The 22,522-nt window shown below is 38.1% G+C and overlaps 1 protein-coding gene across 2 annotated transcripts in view; it reads left to right on the plus strand.

Annotated features, from left to right (window-relative positions):
* The first annotated feature begins 4,427 nt into the window (after positions 1 to 4,427).
* The window catches only part of LOC127636512 (homeobox protein PKNOX2-like), a 101,148-nt gene continuing 83,053 nt past the window's right edge, over positions 4,428 to 22,522 (plus strand). Inside the window, exon 1 of one of the 2 annotated variants that reach the window (XM_052117047.1) lies at positions 4,428 to 4,538. The gene's annotated coding sequence lies outside the window, so the exon portion shown is untranslated. Of the gene's footprint in view, positions 4,539 to 5,390; positions 5,935 to 22,522 lie in introns of those variants that run through there. The other variant, XM_052117044.1, reaches the window with a different exon arrangement.

Genomic DNA, 22,522 nt, shown 5'->3' on the forward strand with positions numbered 1-22,522 from the left:
GCAAGATGCACAGTAAAAAACAAGTTACATTTTTGTCTGTTCAAACCCAAAAACAACTGGATCACTTCAGAAGACATTGATTAAACCAATGGAGTCTGATGGGATTACTTTTATGCTGACTTTATCTCCTTTTTGGGACTGGAAAGGTCAGATCACCATTTACTTGTATTGTATGGACCTATGGAGCAGAGATATTCTTCCAAAAATCTTAATTTGTGTTCAGCAGAATATAAAACTATGATACACATCTCAGATGGCATAAGAGTGATTATATGATGAAAGAATTTACATTTTTGAAAGAACTATCCCTTTAAGACAAGAAAAGGAAGAAACCAAATAATTTCAGATTCAATGCACAGATAACATTTGCTACACTCATGTTTTCTATTCTGCTACATGACTGAAAGTTAAATGCTTTGTTGTTTTTTGTTCGTTCAGACAAGAGGACAATTTGGCAGCTCAGAGCACTAGTTTTGGCAAAGAGAGATTCTGGGAAAAAAGCTTCTGTGTTTGTGCTTGTCTTCTGTTGAGGAGAGATAAACCAGCACATGACTTCATGTCAAATATAACTGAAACACACAGGTTTCTACTTTAACTACCACACTATTCAACCACACATGCCAAAATGCAATAAGCTTACAAAACAATTATCAAATCTCTTTGTGATTAAATAGTACATTAAATATATTAACTTATTAACAATGTATTATCTATCTATCTATCTATCTATCTATCTATCTATCTATCTATCTATCTATCTATCTATCTATCTATCTATCTATCTATCTATCTCTCTCTATATCTATCACCTCATATCTACAAATGTGTAGTTCATATGACATTTAAAGCAGTTACAGTAGTGTATTTTCCATTTTTGTATCATTTTTTTATGCAGTTTTTATGACATCATATTAATTAAGAGAAAACATGGAATATTTGCACTTTTAGAAATTAATTTGTCATAACGCAGGACTATTAAGGGCTTTGCTTATACATTCACATAAATGCAGTATAAAATATTCTGAAACCCTTGTTATTTATGACACATGTGGCCGTTAAGTGAACTGCAGCCAGCTTACCTGTTACTCGTGCTCGCGCACACAATCCAAAGGGACGCGAGCATCGACCAAAACAATGACGTAATGTACAAAGAGACAACGTGATTCACTGGCATCATGCTAACAGATGAAGTAGCATAATTAAAATTACACAGTAGCCAGTAGCTGTTTATAAAATAGACTGTTCCTAATAAATATGTTGACACAATTCAGTATTGATGTGATTCCATCACAACTGTCATTTTATTGTTTTATAATAATAGAATGTATATATTTTCTGTATAACCAAGTTACGTTACACTAATGAATGGAGCTTTTTGCATTATTTTGAACATTGTCTAGCATAGTCATTGTCTCTTGTCATTCATTTCATGTGTTACTGTAGTTTACCTGGCTGAATAATTACAGATTAACACTGACATTAACCTGACTTTTAGTACAAAGAGAAGATCGTTGAAATTATTTGAAAGTTACGAAGCAAGGTATCTTGCAATTCGATCAGCGTTAGCAAGCAAGATCAATTTAGCTAAAAATACACTGATCAGTCCTTATGGCACTATATTTCACATGTTTTGCAGTTATTTAAGCTTACCTGTCGGGGTCTTACCAGGGTCGGTTTTGATCCCCAAAAACAAACGAAGGTCCCTCCATGAATCAAATGCCCCGCCGATGTTCACTCTAGTTTTTACTCAACCACAATCATGTTCCTGTGAAGCCAGATGGGATTCAATAGATAAATGTTTTGTTTGGCTTACTCTGAGTTTGTGCCAGTGTTATGCTGGGAGCCAGACGTTTGCTGGATTCCATCTCTAAGATAACGTTACCTGCTTTAATAGGCAACCTATGAAGTCCGGGAAGGGCTAATTTTTTAAGTTGCGGTGCAAGATGTTCTCACATTGGCAAAAAAAGGCAAATATTACATGCAAAATTTTACATACTGCGCCTTTAATTTAAACATGAAAATCATGATATTGATTAAAACAAACGAACAAACATGCTCATGTTATTTGACAACTGTCACAATGCACTCACCTGAACTTTTGTTCTGGGGGTGGGAACTTCAGGGGTGCGCAGGAAGTATACTAGGACCAGTGTGATGGTGTCAGAGTGCCAGAAGAAATATAGGGGTGATCCCTAACCTGGTAAGACAACGTAACAAAGCGTTATACAGAACATACCATTTGCAAATGCTGTATCAACAGAAATAATAATGTTTCAAGCCTAAAACCGATAAGCCCCTTTCTTCTAACTACTGTTACAAGAGATTTACTGTAACTAAGCTGTCTTTTGACTCGGTTTAGTTAGGATATTAGCAGGTAGGACAAAGATTAGAGCTCTAAACAATATTTAGCATGTAACTCATCAGCAAACCGTGCAACAAACGAAACCATTTCTGGGGTTCCCAGCCTGTGATGGCTAATCTTAAATGGTTTATGCAGTTACCTCATAAACCAACCTACTCCTGTAACCAGCTTGTACATCCCTAAACCCTATCTACAATATTCTCAACGAGTCCACTGTATTTTGCTAGTTGGGTGGAATTTCCGGTAGGCTAGTGGAAGAGCAATTGGTTGGCGTTTTGTGTGTAACTGGTCACTGCGTGCTTGCATGTCTTGTGGTTAGATTCTTGCTTTTTAAATGTTGTAAAAAGTCTTTAAATATTCAGAAACCACTCGCAAAGCAAAGCACTCCTGTCCCAGATGCTGCTTCTTCCATCGGCTGCATACAGAAGGATTGAATTAGGAACATCTGTTTGAAAAAGCTTGGAATAATTTGTTTGTGTGCTCTATTCACTTTATTGGCAAGAAGTCAACAGGAGGTATTACTTATACTATCGGTCCAGCTACGATAGACGTCCAGAAACTGAGAACAATTAATTACATAAACGATAGCATTATTTTGCTAACAGGTGTGTTGACGTGCTGGAAGTTCATTAGACATTTTGAGAGTTTGTTCATTTCTATTTAGGATATTTTTTGTGAATGCTACACATGGTTTGAAATGGCATTATTACTGAGTATAAAATGGAAGTGTTTTTCCTGAACAGTCTGTGACCATGTTTTCAGCTGTTTTCATTCTGTGATGGTAAATAGATACATTCTACAGTGGAAGACCATAATTATTAGATATGAGTGAGACGTGTACAGTATTGAGATGTTTTATCACATTTTAAATTAATTTAAATTGATTTTCTTCTTTCCTGCATTCTTCCTGCCGGCAATTCACTTTCTTTTGAGTAGCCTATGTTCCCTTCTTAAGGACTAATGTCCCTTAAGGGGTAAATGTGATTTGGAAAACAGTGCAGACATTAATTCAGTATCAATTAAATGTATTTATACAGTGTTTTTAATACATACTGTTTTATATTTGCTTTACAGAGAGCATTGAACTTTTGTGTACAATGTTTATGTCAGCAGCCAATGTATGTCCAAATAAAACGATATTTGAATGCATGTAGTTCTTTTTGTACGGTACAGTTTATTGTGTGGCTGCTAAGACATAGTTATTTCCTACACAATAACAATACATTCAATCTATCAACAGGATCAGTCGATCAGTCAACACTAAAACATTTCATGTAGGCTATAGCATTTAGATATGGAGATTAAGTATGTAAAATATCTCTTACTACAGTCAACAGCAGCCTGATAGTATCATTGCCTGAGCTTTGTAATGAGCAAGCATCCTGCTGTCTGGACCTCCGCTGTATCTGCAGTAAGTAAATCAATAAGTAAATCAAAGTAAAAATATCAGGACTATCTCAATCCTGTTTCAACATTCAGCGAACGGTATTCTGGGAGTTGTAGTTTGAACTTTCCGCTTTGTTGAGGCGAATAATCGCGTTGATTTTATTATTATTATTATTATTTTTAACGGCTCCGACATGTTCATACTGAAAGCAGTTCGTGAACATTTTCAGTGTTTTACGTAGAACGTATAAATGATACTTGAATTTATATACCCATCTATATAGGCTATTTTAAAGTTTTTGACAAATCGCACATACAAAACTGATTTGCCTTTCTCAGCAGTGTCTTTACCGGTAGCCTAGTGGTCTGCCAAGTGTCTTTATAATTCTAACTAAACATATAATTGGTATTTGAAGTGGCACATTTTCCCGTTTCTTGCTGGTAGCCTGGCACCCTTCCGTCTAAGGCAAGCAGCCAAGGCGACCTGCAGCCTTCATTGCCGAATGTAGGTTTCATTTTATGCCGATAGGGGGCCAGCGAGCTCCGCCGTTAATAATCCAGAGATGCGAGGGGTGTTCGGAACGGTACGTGTATAAATGGCAGTTGAGGTGGAACCGCGGAGGGGTTCATACAGAGAGAGAGAGAGAGAGAGAGAGAGAGAGAGACAGAGAGAGAGAGCGAGAGTGAGAGAAAGGGGGAGGTATCTGATATGGCAGACGTCACGGCTTGTGTAGGGGAGTATAGGCTGTGTTGTCAGCCTGGTGTCAGTCTGATGAAGATTGGCATTCAGGTAAGCTGTCATTCATTTTCAATGTCAGCGCGCGGGCGACCACTCCAGCATGTTTTTTTTTTTTTTTCTCTCGGTCTCATTACAAAAGGCAGGACATTATTCACAGAGACAGGGCCGAGGGCTGAGAATGATAGACAGAGAGAGAGAGAGAGAGAGAGAGAGAGAGAGAGAGAGGGTGTGTGTGTGTGTGTGTGTGTGTAGTGTGTGTGTGTGTGTGTGTGAGAGAGAGAGAGAGAGAGAGAGAGAGAGCAGGACATGAGCGAGTGAGTGAGAAGAAGGGAGGAGGAAGAGGACGAGTCTGATAGAAGGAGGAAGGAAGAGAGGAAAGAGGGAAACGGAGAAGATGCCTACAATTTGAGAAGACCATAAGAGTCTTGTGGATGATTTATATTTGTGGTGGATGAAGCGTTTGGACTTGTAAAATGTGGTGGTATTTTTTGTGTTGACATTTTGTAGGGTTATTAAAGGGATTTGGGGATCTCTGCTGTAGCGATACGTGATTGAATCGTCATATTCATAACGCGCAAAATATACGCGTTGACATTCCATTTTAGATTTATTGTTTTATATTTTGTTATTGTTAATTTGTAGCCTAATGCTTCCTATGTCTTGTTGTTTTAATAACTATTATACGATAATGATTTGGGTTATTTTTGTCTTTTTGTTTATGATTGTTCGGTTGTATTGCAAAATGATATCGCCTTGTAAATATACATCTGTAATTTAGATTTCTCTATGACATTGCCTGTTTGATCTGTGGATATATTCACTTACTATGCAAAAGCAAAGTTTTCTAGTTAGTCTGTTAGTTTTTTTGTTGTTGTTTTTTCTTTTTTGACGTGAAATCAAATAGCCTACAAGCAGAGTTTCAGAAAGTGAAAGCGCTGCTCGTAACTGGGAGACACAAAATCGCATCTGTAAAGTATTATTATTATATGTATTTAGCCTAATATTCATATTTCTATTTAATTTTAATTATAATATTCTGTTCTTCACCATTATACAAAATATTCAAAAAAATTCACAATTCTATTGACTTAAAATAATGGCATGAGAAATATGCTGTATAACATTCAGATATCGTTAATATTTCAGACACTCAATAATTTACTACTAAAAAAAATAGGAGAACATTTAGGCTAATGGGACAAGATGATGTATTTGCTGTTGGCAAGTTTGGCTCAACTTTTCTGTTTTCATCTGATGGATATATGTTCAGATTTATTATTTTAAATTTATAGTATTTATTACTCTCTTCTGAATTCTCAGGTTTGTCCCTGGATTTGTGAAACATTAAGCTGATTCTTCCATTCTGACTTGCAGAGAGATAAAAAATAACTTTGCACTGTCAACAGTAAAGTTCCTCATCAGTTTTACACTTGTTCATCTGTAAAAGGTTTGCAACTTTATAATGAATTAAACACACTTCATAGCACATGCATGATCTGTGAATTTGAACTTGCATGACTATAGCTTGGAAGAAAGGAAACACGTTCGAAACTCTTTGTAAAGTAAGAAACAAGTGATGATTTTTTCTTAGGAGGTCAAATAAAAGACTAAATTAAAGGATTGCAGTCAGCAAATTCGGATTTTATCAACTTAAGCTAGCTATTACATTATTGTAAGATATTTTTGGTTTGCATAATAAGCCATACAAATGCCTTTTTAATTCTCTAAGTCATGACGTCTCTGGAAATCTGATATTGTCCAACGTGTTAAAAATATTATGAAGTTGATATGCAATGCGTTCAATTGCAAGTAGGCAGAGAGGTTCAAAGAGTGTGTTTCATAATAAGGTTTATGTACAATTGTCTATTAAGAAAAAAATAGAAGCCCTAAATTAATATTTCTAAATAAATAATAAGTATGTTCTAAATAGTTACATGTGAGATATATTATATGCAGAATTATCTCTTATATACAGTAGTGTCTCGTAATACAACATACAACAATTTGCCTTTCCAATATAGTCATCAAGCTAAAATTTTGCAGTGTGAATTAAACAGTGGATTTTTTTATAGTTTCAGACATTAAAATGTATTACAAATGTAAATATTAAAGATAAAGAGACAAAACCACACAAAGTGGCTGCTGCACCTTAACAAGAATACATAAAAAAACATAAAAGTAGCATTGCGTGCCCATTTTCTGCCCAAAGTAAAATCTCATTTAATAGCCTGTTTTATTTCTGTGGTGCAAGCTATCACAAGGCTGTAATGTTTTGTCTGGAAGATAAAAGTTGTTGGATGGGGCTAATTTAAATGTTGAGATCCCTGCTGGGATCTTAATTGATGATTTGTGTAGCGGGACAAGCTGCCCAGGGGCAAAACTGCAAACACAAAATACTCTGACTTTATTTGCATATTCCCCTTTTCCAAATTACAATGTGAGGTTCAATACTGCGGCACCCTGAGCTCTTTTGGTCTAATCACTAATAAAATGACTCAGTCAATGCAAATGAGGCAGAAAAAGAAGATTGGGAGTCAATTGTGGCACTTTTTGGCTTCCATAAAGCTATTTAGAAAATTACCCTCCATTTCTAATGTGTTATTTCTGATGCCAACCTAATATGTCCATAGTGTGACCAATTTAAATACCTGGTTTTGTACTGATTTCATTTGGATTTTCAGATCTTGCACAACTAACTGCACATTGACAGTTAATGAGAAACAGTTCTTACATCTCATCATTATCACTGTATCTTTTAAAATATAGAAAGAAACAGCAAAAGACATTCTTCAGCCTATAGTCTACTGGGGTCATGTTCTCCTGTCAAGGTGAAGCTATCTGAACTTGCATTGTGATCTGTTCTTCTATGCTACTTAGATGCATAGAGGCAGTGCAATGTTGGTATGGGCTTCCACCACTAAGCCTGTGCATATCCTGATGGCTCTCTGAGGAACGCAGTTATTGCCATTGGACGCCTGTGCTTCCAAACAACCTCGCTATGCATTTCTCATACCACTGCAAATGCTCTACCGCTAGGTATGGCGGTCAAAGTTCCCTCCTGGGACCTAGAGGTAGATTTGCTTGATTTACGCTTTGTGTGACGTACTGGAGGCACTTCACGATCATCTATAGCTAGTGCTCATGTCACATGTTACATGGCCATGTAGTTTTCTTGTTGCCCTGGCCTTGGAGAGAGGGACATATAAGATTTGTTGGAAGTGTGGAGGCTGACATTGATTGGATTTATGGGAAATCAGCAGTCTCGGAAAAGAAGAGATGATCGGATACAAACAGATGTGATGAAGTTGTTCCATTATGTTGCATGTCAGCACTTTTTTCAGCCAAACAACAAATGACTTGATGAAAATCTGTCCTTGACTAGCCTTACCTTACTATCTTTATCTGCCACATACATTACCTTTAACAGACTAGGTTTAAATGTTTTTTTTTTTTTAAATATATATATTTTGGCTTGACCTATCACTTTAAGACTTTTAGTTCTGTTTTTATCTATTATATATACTGTACTAATATGACCACCATAAAGTCCACCTAGACCCCTAATAAAAAGTAAAAAAGAGAAAAAGTTTTTTGAATAATAATATTAATAAAAAATAAAAAATCTGAAAAACAAAAACAAGAATATATTTGTTATTATTATTATTATTATTATTATTATTATTATTATTATTATCTCGTGCAAATGACAAACTGGTTTATAAGCACAGAAATAGTTACTTCACCAGGTTTAAAAGCAGAGTCAAATAAGCAGTAGCTTATTATTAATTCTGAATTTAAAAACCTTGAACAATGTAAACCTGTGAGTGCCTTTGTTCTTTTCTCAAGTGTAATGTTGATAATCCAAATAAATGTACTCACTCCGCCTCACTGAGGGAAATACGAACCCTTCCGCAAAATACTGAATTTATTATTTTCCAGAGAAGATTTTTCAATATTTTATTTGAATTCATTTTGAGATCAAAGTGGAAAAAACCCCCACCAAAGACCAATTCATATCTTTTTCTCCCCTCTAAATATATAAATATATGCATGAGTATAATAACTAGTCAAATTAAAATAATATGCCAGAGGCAAGAGAGTGCTTGACTAAGGTTGTGTGAGAGAATGATGTTTTATATTTTCTGTATTAGACCGAATATGTGGTTCTCACGTTTTACACATTTCATAGGTTGGTGTCATGAGAGATAGATGTAATCTAGCAGTGCATTGTGTACATTGCACTCTCTCCTGTCTTTTGGAGAGCAGACTTTTTATTAGAGCTGAAATAGGGCATTGAATTCTCATCTATTACTGTAAAAGCCATCTTCTCCGACAGTGGCATCTCGCTTGGTCCTGTTTCAATGACATCATTCATAAAGACATGTTTTTCTCCCATTCACACTTCCAGCTCTGTCCTCTAGAGCATTCAAACACAGACCACCATTGATTCCAACCACCTGATTTCATTTGGACCTTTGACACTGTGCTATATCGGAGTTTCCTCTCCCGCTGATCTATTTGTGCATCTTTTGTTGTGTTTTGAACAGAACCCCCCACGTTTCCATCATCCTCTTTCAAGCTTAGAGCCACTGAAAGGCATTGATCAGTAGCTGTGTGTGTGTGCAAAATGCCTGTAATGGCGTCAGTACATGACAGAATCACTTAACAGCATGGACTTGAGTTTTTACTTTTTCTTTTATTAATGCATTGGAATGGCTTTCCTTATATAGACCCTTAGTGACTTCTGAATAGGGTCTAATTCACTGTTCAATGAATATCAATTCAGATAAGTAGTTCTGAGTTTTATTTACAAAGTGGTGTATCTCTTCTAGTTTTATTGGCCTGCTCTTTGTAAAGAGCAGGTTTTTAGCTTTCTAATAAAATATATTAGGACAGACTGGCCTCTGGGACATCATAAAGCACCTGGCTTCTGCCGTAATCTTTGCTTTACAGCAGTGGTTCTCAACCTTTTTTTTGATGAACGCCCCCTTACTTAATTCCTTTACCCTAAGAGCTTTGCGCTCGTGCTGCTCTGTCCATTGAGCCATTTCCATCTACAGAGCCATAATGGTGCAATAGCCGACGTTGTGCCTCCACCTGTGTATTTCACGCTGCTAAACCAGATACTACAGATGTGTCGCTAGACTTCAAAATTAGATGAACCGCAGTACAAATGCATACCAACTGATATACTCCAAGTTGAGATAAACGTTTTAATGCAAAGAGGAACTTGACAATAGATTTGATTATTGGGGAGTGGTGGCGTAGTGGGCTAAAGCACTGAACTGGTAAGCAGAAGGTTGTTGGTTTGATCCCCACAGCCACCACCATTGTGTCCTTGAGCAACTTAACTCCAGGTTGCTCCGGGGAGATTGTCCCTGTAGTAAGGGCACTGTAAGTCACTTTGGATAAAAGCGTCTGCCAAATGCATAAATGTAAATGTAAATGTAAATGATTATTATGACTGATAAACGCCCCCATTTGTAACCTAATGACCCCCTCTCTACTAATTTGCTCTCAGTAAACCCTGGCATCCTCTGAACACCCCCTGGGGAGAACGCTCCCGTTGAGAACACCAGCATGCAAAATTTTGTCATCTTTAAAAATGATGCTTCTACATTTTCAACTGAAACCACTGATTCCACAAAGTTTATTAGGGATATTTTAGGGGCTATATATTCTTTAATCATTAAGTTATTTATTTTAGAAATATAAATATCGATAAATAAAAAGGGACCACATTTTATTGACAGAACAGTAGAAAAGTGAGAATATAATTTAGGGAGAGAGATGGGGAATGGAATGTCCATGGTGCAGACCAGATTCGATCCTACATCTCCCTGCTGAGCACCAAGGCTCAATGTGGTGGGCCACATGTGCCAACCAATGGGCCATGGCTGTGACGTTTACTCTGATTTTTACAAAAATTCTTTGTAGTGGGATTATTAATGTCATTAATAATGAATATACATATTTTGGGGGGCCTGGGTAGCTCAGCAAGTAAAGGCGCTGACTACCACACCTGGAGTTGCAAGTTCTAATCCAGGGCGTGCTGAGTGAATCCAGTCAGGCTTCCTAAGCAACCAATTGGCCCGGTTGCTAGGGTGTGTAGAGTTACGTTGGGTTAACCTCCATGTGGTCATTATAATGTGGTTCTCGCTCTCGGTGAGGCACGTGGTGAGTTGTGCGTGGATACCGCAGAGAATAGCGTGAGCCTCCACGCGTTTTATGTCTCCACAGTAATGCGTTCAACAAGCCACGTGATAAAATGCGCAGACTGATGGTCTTAGATGCGGAGGCAACTGAGATTCGTCCTCTGCCACCCAGATTGATTCTCTACACTACCATGAGGACTTAGCGTGCATTGGGAATTGGGCATTCCAAATTTGGGAAATAAATGGAGAACATATTTACATATTTTGTTTTATACGTCACTGGTTGCTACAGTCAAAAATACATACATTACTTAAAACAATGTGCCTAAATTCTAATAATTCTAATAGGTTAAAAGTAATCATTACAATCAATCTACAATTCAGTGTTGAAAAAGTTGCAACCACTATTATTTATATATTATATATCTACTTTATATATCTACTTGTTAGTATCTGTGAGATTGTTCATTAGTGTATCGGAATTCTTCAGAGCTCAGTTCTGTTTAGCACTGCTGGTGGGTGATATTTGTAACATCAGGATAAGCAGCACGATTTTAGGCTGCGGGGTGCTTCTCCTTCCTCAAACACATGAGAGATTTCACATCGCGCGCACACACACACGCACGCAAGCACGCACACATGCACACACACACACACACACACACACACACACACACACACACACACACACACACACACACAAGCTGCTTTATTAGGTTTGTACAGTACGTGCAGACAGTTTTGGGAAAACCTCATGTCATTTCAAATTTAAGAGGTGGTTACAAACACCAAGAAAAGGGCCTCAACAACATATTTTTGGCTTTCTAATGGGTGTTCTGACCACATTGAACCATATTTCACTTCCTCTTGGTCTGGTTTGTTTTTAGGGACCCCAGAAGACATCATGTTGTTTCTTTTCAAGTGGAGTGTAAACATAAAAGGGGTTGCAGATTGAGAGATTTTTGGCTATTATGTTTGGAAATATCCAAGAACATTTAACATGTTTTAATCGTAACGCAGTTCCTTCACAATAAATTAGGTCATTATTGAATTAGGGATGTGTTATGATAGACGACAAATCGACTAGTCCTCCAACAACAGATTTAACCCATTTTTTATATTTTTAATGACAGTGCTATAATTAGTGTTGACATTCTGCTGTGCCTTAGCTTTCAGACAGTTTACACAGTAAAACCCTTTCAGAGAAGTTGCATCTTTTAAATTCATCCCCTTTAAAGCTCCACTTCTGCAGACATATACATTCAGAAGGATGTCATTGGCCATTGAGTTATGTCTCGCACTGTTTTTTCGGCATCCGACTATGAGTGACTTGGGACTTGATGGCATGTGAAGTTAAAAATAGTCCAACGTTTAAAGATGTGTCTCTTGTAAAACACCTGGAATTCTGTTCTGTTATGTTGTTCTACATCTAGCAGTTTTTGATCGCATGAACGCGTCTTATATATATTATGTATATTATACTTATGTATAAATGGTCCCTTAAGAAATGTCTACAGAGCTTCCTAAAGACTGATTAGTCCTCTGTAATTTTGCACATCCATGTACCCCTTTGCTGTACTCTTCTTTTTACCAGCTGCAAGGTATGAGTCTTCTGGTGACTATTCAATTGAAATCGTAGAGGGAGATAAATATAGCTGATAAAATTGTGTCCATCTTTGTGTGAAACTCTAGAAACGAATGGTCCTCGGAGAAATCATCCCTTTGACTTTGCCAGCTCTGCAGTCATGCCATACGGGGGATGTTATTAATGCGAGCCCACAAACACTGGGTGTGATAACAGTCAGGAGGCCGATCAGCGATGCATCAGCCATTTATCGACCACAACTGTGTGGAAAACAATCTCGTGCTCCCTGACTGTTAGAACTTTATAGCGTTGCCCTTCAGAAAGGACTGATGACAGCTCTGTGCTAAAAGTAAAAACGTGAACAGCTGCTGCCCCAGAATTGGGAGTAAATGTGGACGCATGCATTTGGCGCTTTGCCACCGCTGGGGTAGGATGACACAAGTTTTGGGGAGAGTGAGGAAAGCGGATGCCTTCGCCATTGGGGAGAGAAGCCGAACCGCCAAGCCATGCGCCCAGGTGGTTAGTAGTATGCTCTTGGCTTTGGAACAGAAGTGCAAAGCAATGTCCAGAAGGTAGTAGTAGTGCTTACACCTGCCTTTTTATATCACCATCAGAGTAATATAAAGAGTACATCACATTCAAAGACATTTAAGACAGCTCATCACACCTCGCCTCTTAGCTCTCAAAATTCCTTAAAGACCCAGCTGACTAGCAATAAATGCAACTGTCCAGGCAATAGTGAAAGGGTTTAATTAGGGAATTCCTCACTGTCATCCTATGTCTACCAACATTATCAGTGTGGTCAGTACTTCACTGCTAGTGGAAAACCTGGTAAATTGTCTCTGGTACATTAGACTGAATTAAAGGCTAGATTAAAGATTTACAAACCAAACTATCTTTAAACAAGGGATTGAGAATATCACTGCCTTTGTGGTAAAGGGATAGAACAATGTTCTTATATGAGCATGTGCTTGTGTTAGGCCCGAAACATATGCAAGTATATTAACGCAAACTTTTCTAGCAATGCAAGCTCGACTTCGAAATGTCGGAATGCAATCCATAACCTAACGCAGTATGTGTTGCCATAAGGGGCGCTCTAGCGGACGTTAGAGTATACTGTCTTCTTCTACTGTAACTTTTCTCTTTTAGCTGAAATACTGATATGGTGGAGAAACAGTTTGAAGAGAATTTCGCTAAGCAAGTTAGTTAGCGGTAGATAAACTGTCGATGTGTTTATAGCTTGCTACCTCAAGAATATAACGTCTGGTTTAAAGCTGTGTTGCAATGCTTTGGACAAGCATTCGCGTCTTTGTTTGCTTACTTGCATAGAGTATGTTTCTGGCCTTAGGGGCTGTTCACACTGTGTTTTTGTAACTGACCGTGGCACTGCATGTATGTTCTTTCATGTTCCGCTATGTTTTTAAGACTTCCTGTAAAGTTAACTGTTAATATGGTTCTTGAGACACCTGCAGTCTTTTCTATTAGTTGCGCTGTGTCTAGGTTTTAAGCGTTCAGTCTGAACGGCCTCTTGTGGGCAAATGTGTTTCCATGAGCCTGTGTGTATGTGCATCTCAAAATGTGTGTATGCGACAGGCACATGAAAACCATCTTAAGCCAGGGAATTTGATGAAAGCTTAGTTTCTGACTCTTCTGTGTCCCAAATCTCATTCCTGAAGTCTCAGGACAGGAAGCATAGCGAGCTGCAGGCCTCAAAGAGTGTCTGGGTTTGGGCAGATGGGAGACGGAGTTTGGCTGAGGGCCAGAGAGCTCTGGTGTGCAGAGACAAATGAAAGAGCATATGAGCTTAGGGATGGTGATTCCACACAGCGGAGATGAGAGTTGACCATCAGCTTTAGTCATATTAGTATTAATATTACTCCATAAGTGAAATAAAAAAATCAATACACTCTTATAGGTTTAAGCACATTTACATAGCAATATTCTTTAAATTATTGGTTGATAATGATATATAAGGGATTCAAAAACATATCTTGCGGCTTGGTGAGGAAAGTTGTGGCAATTATTTATAATTGAGCGTACCACCTAGCAACCACCCTGAACTCCCTAGCAACAACCTAAGCAACAACCCAAGCAACCACTTTAAGAAATTTTTAAAATCTAGTTTTATTGCAGCTTTCATAAAGCACACAACTTTTATATTTATTCATCAAAAATGAGCAATTATGATGCAAACTAATGCTATTGTGGCATCATCTTTGTCATATTGTGACCTCATTACTTAGATTCAGTCAGATATTCAGATGCAGGAGGTACTACAGATTTTAGAGATCCCATAAACCCATCTCTAAATGTCTGAGGAAAACAAAAGGAATTGTTTCGGATAAGAGCCCTGATCTACCTGTCTCATCGCAATGCCTGGAGATAGCTTTACCACTTAAGTCCTTTTCCTGTTCAGATTTCCGTAGATTACTAATGTAAAGAAGTCTTTTAGATCCAGGAAAATGTTTGAACTGGAGTGGGAAAATGTACAGCGGTACAAAGAGCATAGTGTATACTTCATTACGTTCTAATATTGCCATGTGTGTGTCTGTGTAATTGTGTGTCAGTGTGAAAGGTAACAAAATAAACGTTTCCTTCATGCTATATGGGTGTATTTGCTTTGTTCTCTGTGTTGTGTATAAAAGCTTAATGTGTCTGCAGGTTGGTCTGTGTTCCCTTGTTGTGTCTAGTGTGGGTGCCTGTGTCAGCTGCACACTGGTTTAATGTGAAGTTTAAGCCCCTCGTGACGCCAACTAGAGTCCAGTTACACTAGTGGGAAAACCTGCTATTGTCCGCTAAATCCCTCCTAATTCTTAGGAATTCTGCCATCTTTCGATGCAACCTCCTTGCCCCTGCTACACTTAACTTCAATAAGTTACTATAAGTGATCTTAAAGAGACAGTCCCACCTTCTTGAAACCTTTAAAAGCTATTGATAGTTTATACTCATCACACGCTTATTGAGTTGCACTTCAGCAAATATTTTTGGCACTGTGGTTAGTTGAACCTTAATCCTTATTAGTAGTTAGGCTGTCAAATGAAAATTCGAAATTTGTTTATATGATAAAACTGCACACTAGAACGCTAAAATGAGCATTAGAATTTTGGATGTGTGCCAAGCACTGACTGACGATGACTTACAATCTAGGGCTAAAACAGGCACAATGCAACGAATAATCCTTAAACAGAATGCAGCTGTCTCGAGACCCTGTAAGCACCTTTTACATTTTCTTCAGAAATGGTAAAATACAATTTTGTAACTAAAATAACATTTTTAATAAAACAAAAAATATATTTTTTTATTTGTGATAACAATTTTCTAATAGAGGCAAAAACTCTGTAAACAATATATACTGTAGATATAGATAGGCTGCATATTTCAACCAGACTTTTTTTTAATGATTGGTTTACCAGCATTTCCTAACTCCAGTGAAGACCTGTTTTCATATATTCCATAGAAACATAATTATGCCCTAATGTTACACACTTTATTAGAGAGGAACATGGAATATGAATTGTTCCATGGTTGTCATAGTAACAGGAAGTTATAAACGTCGTATTTGTCAGCCGCATACGTCATCAAGGCTATCTCATTTCAGAAAAGTGAGTAGGACACTCCGAATGCAGCCTTCGAATGCGAACTTGCTTCACTGGAATTCGGAGGATGCATGAGGTCACAACCCACAATTCTTTGCTTCAATGGAAATTAACATTATTTGTCTAATACAAATTATGCCAATTTGCCCGAAAATCTGATGTTTAAATGCAAGTAATGTTAATTCCCAAGTTGAAGTTGCTCCGTTGACAAGTGCAGAGTATATAATATGTATAAATATAGTAATATATATTTCAAATAAAGTATTATAGACTAGAAGTACACATGAAAAATCTATTTTCTTTTCTCTCTACATCATTAAAACTCTCGCAAAATTTACCTTACCTTCTCACTCAAAGCGCTTGCGTTTAGTAAGAGTGGGGTGCTGTCATAGCAACCATGATCATTTCTGTTTCCATTTGTCCTATGAAGGCCGTCTCGTATACACGAGGCTTGTTTAAAGGAGGATGCTCGGTATACCACCGCCTTCAAGGACGCATCATAGCTAGCACGCAGCCTTCGAAACGAGACACAGCAACAGTCTTTGAACACCTAGGAGGCTGTTGCTAGCAAGGCATTTTGGGTAATCACTGCATCAGCTTAAACCTTGCAATTATCAGATCAAAACATGGGGTTTTGGGTTCTGTGTAATATACATTCATTAGAAACAACAAAATGTGGAAATCTCAAGGGTGTAGTGGACTGCATACACTGTTGTCTTTTTATCCCATTCATAAATACTCATAGCAAACCAAAAGATACCATTGGATGTTTGTTGATGTTTAATCATCTGCACAATAGAATGCTACAGTGTAGTTCTGGCAGTAAAAATCCCATAAATTTTTTCCATTGGGGAATGAATATGTTTTATTGTATATACTTCTATTGAAGCCATCATCCTGCATTATTTCATCATCAATTTACATTCACCTAAAGGATTATTAGGAACACCTGTTCAATTTCTCAGTAATGCAATTATCTAATCAACCAATCACATGGCAGTTGCTTCAATGCATTTAGGGGTGTGGTCCTGGTCAAGACAATCTCCTGAACTCCAAACTGAATGTCAGAATGGGAAAGAAAGGTGATTTAAGCAATTTTGAGAGTGGCATGGTTGTTGGTGCCAGACGGGCCGGTCTGAGTATTTCACAATCTGCTCAGTTACTGGGATTTTGATGCACAACCATTTCTAGGGTTTACAAAGAATGGTGTGAAAAGGGAAAAACATCCAGTATGCGGCAGTCCTGTGGGCTAAAAATGCCTTGTTGATGCTAGAGGTCAGAGGAGAATGGGCCGACTGATTCAAGCTGATAGAAGAGCAACTTTGCCTGAAATAACCACTCGTTACAACCAAGGTATGCAGCAAAGCATTTGTGAAGCCACAACATGCACAACCTTGAGGCGGATGGGCTACAACAGCAGAAGACCCCACCGGGTACCACTCATCTCCACTACAAATAGGAAAAAGAGGCTACAATTTGCAAGAGCTCACCAAAATTGGACAGTTGAAGACTGGAAAAATGTTGCCTGGTCTGATGAGTCTTGATTTCTGTTGAGACATTCAGATGGTAGAGTCAGAATTTGGCGTAAACAGAATGAGAACATGGATCCATCATGCCTTGTTACCACTGTGCAGGCTGGTGGTGGTGGTGGTGTAATGGTGTGGGGGATGTTTTCTTGGCACACTTTAGGCCCCTTAGTGCCAATTGGGCATCGTTTAAATGCCACGGCCTACCTGAGCATTGTTTCTGACCATGTCCATCCCTTTATAGCCAGTACCCATCCTCTGATGGCTACTTCCAGCAGGATAATGCACCATGTCACAAAGCTTGAATCATTTCAAATTGGTTTCTTGAACATGACAATGAGTTCACTGTACTAAAATGGCCCGCACAGTCACCAGATCACAACTATAAGCTATAAGTAGCGCAACAGAATGCAGGGGTCTTAAGTTGCTCAAAAACCAGTGTGAGATGTCACGTAATGGCCAAATATATCCAAATGGCTGTAGCGACGGTGCTTTAAAGAGGATAAATTAAAAGATGCAACTTTTCTGAGAGAGTTTTACTATGCAACCTCCCAGACAGTCAAAGCACAGAATGCTATAAAGCACCGATTATATAAATACCAACACTTCTAAAAATGTGAAGAAAATCAAGATCTTAGTTTTAATCAAGATTAGTTGACCTCACTAATCAACTAGTCATTTGTTGGATGACTAGACCATCATGACTCATCCTTATTCTACAATCACAAATGGTCTCCATTGTGTTAGGACAATTTTTTTTTATATGACCTTAGAGAGCAGCCATATCACATTCTGATTGTTGTTGTTTCCTCCACCGTCTCCTTCACTGTACATGGAATCATTATTAACAGTGTCTGGAGGGAATGCATGAAGTCAGCTTGGAGACAGTGGGAGGCTGGGATTATGCATTTCACAGAGGTGAAATACATAATCACCTTTCTGTGTGTGTTTGAATGTGGGGTGGGGGACATCCAGGCCCGGTTCCAAGTCAAAATCTCTGAGAGTGCTTCTGAATATTTTGAGGGTGCTCTAGTAGTTAAACTGATGACGCAATAATGCACCAACTTTATTTAATTGAGGCTGCTTTAACATCTGTTTGAGGGTGCTTAGCACCCTCAAGCACCCCTATAGAACCAGGCCTGGAGGCAACCCACATATCTTCTGTGCATCTGTGAGATTGTGTATTTATATGAAGGGGCCTTTTTTCCCTGCAAGACGAAGCACAGTTGTACACATTTTTTCAAAATTTAGTTATGACTGAAATCAGCAGACTGATCACACAGGGGTTAGTGTTAGGAATTCAGCAACAGGTAGAACGTTCTGCTGCTGAAATTCGTCTGTCCTTACTGAAATTTGAACCACTGCGCCCAGTGGCTGAAGCTGGAAGTATTGTTAATGGTGAAATTTCCACAGGGTGGTACCAGAAGTGAGTTGTATTTTTGTTGTAAATGATGTAATAAAGTGTGCATGAATGCAAATTTTACTAACCTCCCTGACCCAAATCCCAACACTAATACTAACTGTCAGTGGAGTAAAAAAGTAATTTTAGACAAAAGAAGCAACCTTATAATATATATATATATATATATATATATATATATATATATATATATATGTTAAAACAATTACTACCTGTTTCCATTGATTGCACCCATAACGTGCTATCAATAGCTTATAGGGAAAGATGAATACTTTTAAATTATGGATGTCATAGAATATCGATATATCGATTATTGATTCGCATGATGTTTTATCAATATATTTTTGAGGCATTGATATATTAAAATTATCCAACATTTAAATTAGAAGCCTAATCCTTTCGAAGCGTTTGAATTCACTCAATTTACCTTATGATTAATAGTTTGGTGTAATAGCGTTGGGAGACCACAAAAGGCTGATATAGCATTTACTGAAGCTAGGTTGCAGGTAGGAAAGGCACAGGTATCACACACACACACACACACACACACACACACACACACACACACACACACACACACACACACACACACAAGACAGCAGAAGGCAGTCCAAAGTTAACAAGGTTCAAGAAGGTGAGTTTGCAGGTTAGTGTATTAACCTGATGTAACTGCGAAAATGAATGATTAGATATGGCAATGTTTATTGTGCAATTTCTCTGTGCGTAGCCTTGAATAGGTCTTTTATTCAAGCTGTTAAATCACAAGATGACATACTTGTAACTGGAAATACAATGTGTAGGCTCTATGAAATATACATATAAACAATAGGTCTTTATCATCCAGTGATGGCTAGAGTAAATAATCTTTGTCCTTTGATAATGATGTGGGTTGAATTTAATAGAAAACTATGTCAGTTGTGCTCCATGGCACTGCAAAATTTTGACTAATTGGCGGTGTGTGCGTGCCTCACTGCCTTGTGGGTAAGTCCAGTAAAACCAAGGCTCCCCCTTCAGAAAACCACAGTGGCGACATGCATTAGATGGACTGGTTCTGCCAGTTGCCTGAAGCTGGGGAAGATGCTGGTCGTCTTGGGTCTGTCCCTTACCATCAGAATTAACCTTCTCACAGTCAAGTAGGGCCACTGGGGACTGTGCACCCCCTGTGGCACTTAAACATTTTCTTTTTGCGCAAATTTTCTCTTCTGACTTTCTAATGAACTTTGAAATTCGGTAACTTTGTAGAAAATAATTGTTTTGAATTTTAGAACGTGCCATGTTGTCCGCCAGATGCGTTCGGTATGCGACCCTTTTTAATTTACCTTTCCATTCACCCTTTACAAAACTTTTGTTGAGAAATACGTGTGAAAGTTTGTATCTGTTAGAAAAGAAAAAATAACTATTTTGCAATGAGCAGCCCTATTTATATCATCACCTATATATAACATCTGGAAAATCTTCAGATTGTTGATGCGTGAAAAAGACATAGATCTTAAGTCTAGTTTAAATTGATGAAAAACTGTCTGATGGGGGATGGTGCTTTTCAGTAACTCAGGAGATGGGCAATGGTACTTGTCAGTAATTTGGCAGAATGGGGTTGATATCAGGGTATATGAACATTTGGAAGCAGCATATCGATTTTCAGTGTGATCATGTTGAAATTAGGTCTATTACACTATGACCTGTCCTGTGACAGATAGGTTTAACTCAACTAAGCTCAGATTCAGAGAAAACAGTGTAAGATATTGTCCATATTGGTCTGTGAAACTTGAAGCTATTTTTCTTGGTTTCAGTGTTGAAAAAGTTACTGCATTTTGGCTTTGACGGACGGTATTAGTCTGTGCAAATTTTTTATAAATGACCTGTTGGTGTGTGCGTTTGTGTGTGTAAAATTCCTGTTGTTTGTGGAGGGGCCCTGTGCTCGGGTGGGCTAATGCGGTGGTCTGCTTCAACAGGAACAATAATGCTTCCTCTGAGGCTGGTGAGGAACAGGATGATTAGCCCTCCAGCCCCCCGGGGGGAGCCGCTGCGCATTCCTTGCTCTAATTCACTTTGACGTCAACAGGAAGGCAGTCCTGGTCTGATGGGGTGGGGCGAGAGGGAGGTGAACTGTGGACCGAATGGCTGTTGAGGGCTCGGAGGCTTAGAAGGTTGCAGGAGGGATTACAGAACTGTAAAATGTTTTCTTTGCAGTATGGAAGAAACCAGAGAAAGGTTTCATGCAAACCTCCCACCTATACTGAGAGACTTTTGTGGAGCGTTGGGCACAATGTTCACCATTTTCACCCCCTTCTTTATCTTTGTTTGCCCACCTATCCCCTGTCTCTCTCTCTCTCTCTCTCTCTCTCTCTCTCTCTCTCTCTCTCTCTCTCTCTCTCTCTCTCTCACACACACACACACACACACAAAATATGAGCAATAAAGGCTGTGAGTAAACTTATTGAAAGGGGGAATTAAGGAATACATTTTTTTTCTCCAAAACACGTTATTAGCACCTCTAGAAATTCTTATTAAAATATATCCAAAATATATTCCCATTCATATTTTAAATTTTTTAGTACACCTGGGTGAAAAGGAACATGCCATGGGTATAATATGAGATAACTCATGGTCCAGGCCAAATTCTCTCAGTCATCCATCACAATGCGTAAGATCAAAGAATAAAGTTATAATGTGCAGCAAAAGGTTGTTGAGCTTCACAATATGGCAAGTGGCTATAAGAAAATAGCTAAAGCATTGAAAATACCCATTTCCACCATCATGGCGATAATTAAGAAGTGCCAATCAACTGGAGATGTTTCAAATCGACCTGAAAGAGGACGTGTGTCTATATTGTATGGTACGGTTCGAGTGGCCAAAAATTCTCCAAGGATCGCAACTCTTGGTTCTTCTCGGGTCTCGCATCTTCAGTTTGCCAGACACTACTGGAACTTTCAAACAGAGCTTTTTGGCAGTAAACACCAGAGATGAGTTTGGTGCACACAGAGAGGTAGCCATATGGAAAAGTACCTCATGCCCACGGTTAAATATGTTGGTGGATCTTTAATGGTGTGGGGCTGTTTTTATGCTAGAGGTTCTGGACATCTTGTTCAGATACATGGCATTATGAACTCTATCATATACCAAAATAAAAAAATAAAACCTGATTGTGAGTCGAGATTCCAGTGCGATTTGCGTGCTTTAGGGGCCATTCACACCATATTGCACTATAAAAAGCTAGATTCAGCACCAAAAATAGAACAGAACACAGATGAGATGTGTTTTTAACAGTTTAAGTTCTTTATAACTTAAAGTGGCTATGTTGGGTGCAATCTTATTACAAAGTAATTATAGTAGTTACTGCAATCTAATTACTTTACTGTAAAAAAGTAGTAGACACATTACATATAAAATTCTTGAAATGAGTTTACTTTTAAGAACATTACTGGAGTTACACATATTTCTAAATAATATTATTTATGCACAGAACATTTAAAACACAAATTATACTCATATGTACATCTGTTTTCATTTCTGTGACAGTTGAAAGGCGTTTAGACACTATAATATAGAATTTCTGAAAATGTTTTAGAAAGTAAAAAGTTAAGATAGTAATGAAAATTAGTAATGTGATTACTTTTTGATGAAGTAATCAGTATAGTAATCTGATAACAATTTAAGAGAAGCAATTAGTAATCTGTAATGGGTTATTTTTAAGTAACTTATCTCACACAGGACACAGCATCTACAAACGCAGCATTCCACGGCGCAATGGTC

The sequence above is a fragment of the Xyrauchen texanus genome, chromosome 44 (genome assembly GCF_025860055.1).
Source record: "Xyrauchen texanus isolate HMW12.3.18 chromosome 44, RBS_HiC_50CHRs, whole genome shotgun sequence".
NCBI lineage: Eukaryota > Metazoa > Chordata > Actinopteri > Cypriniformes > Catostomidae > Xyrauchen > Xyrauchen texanus.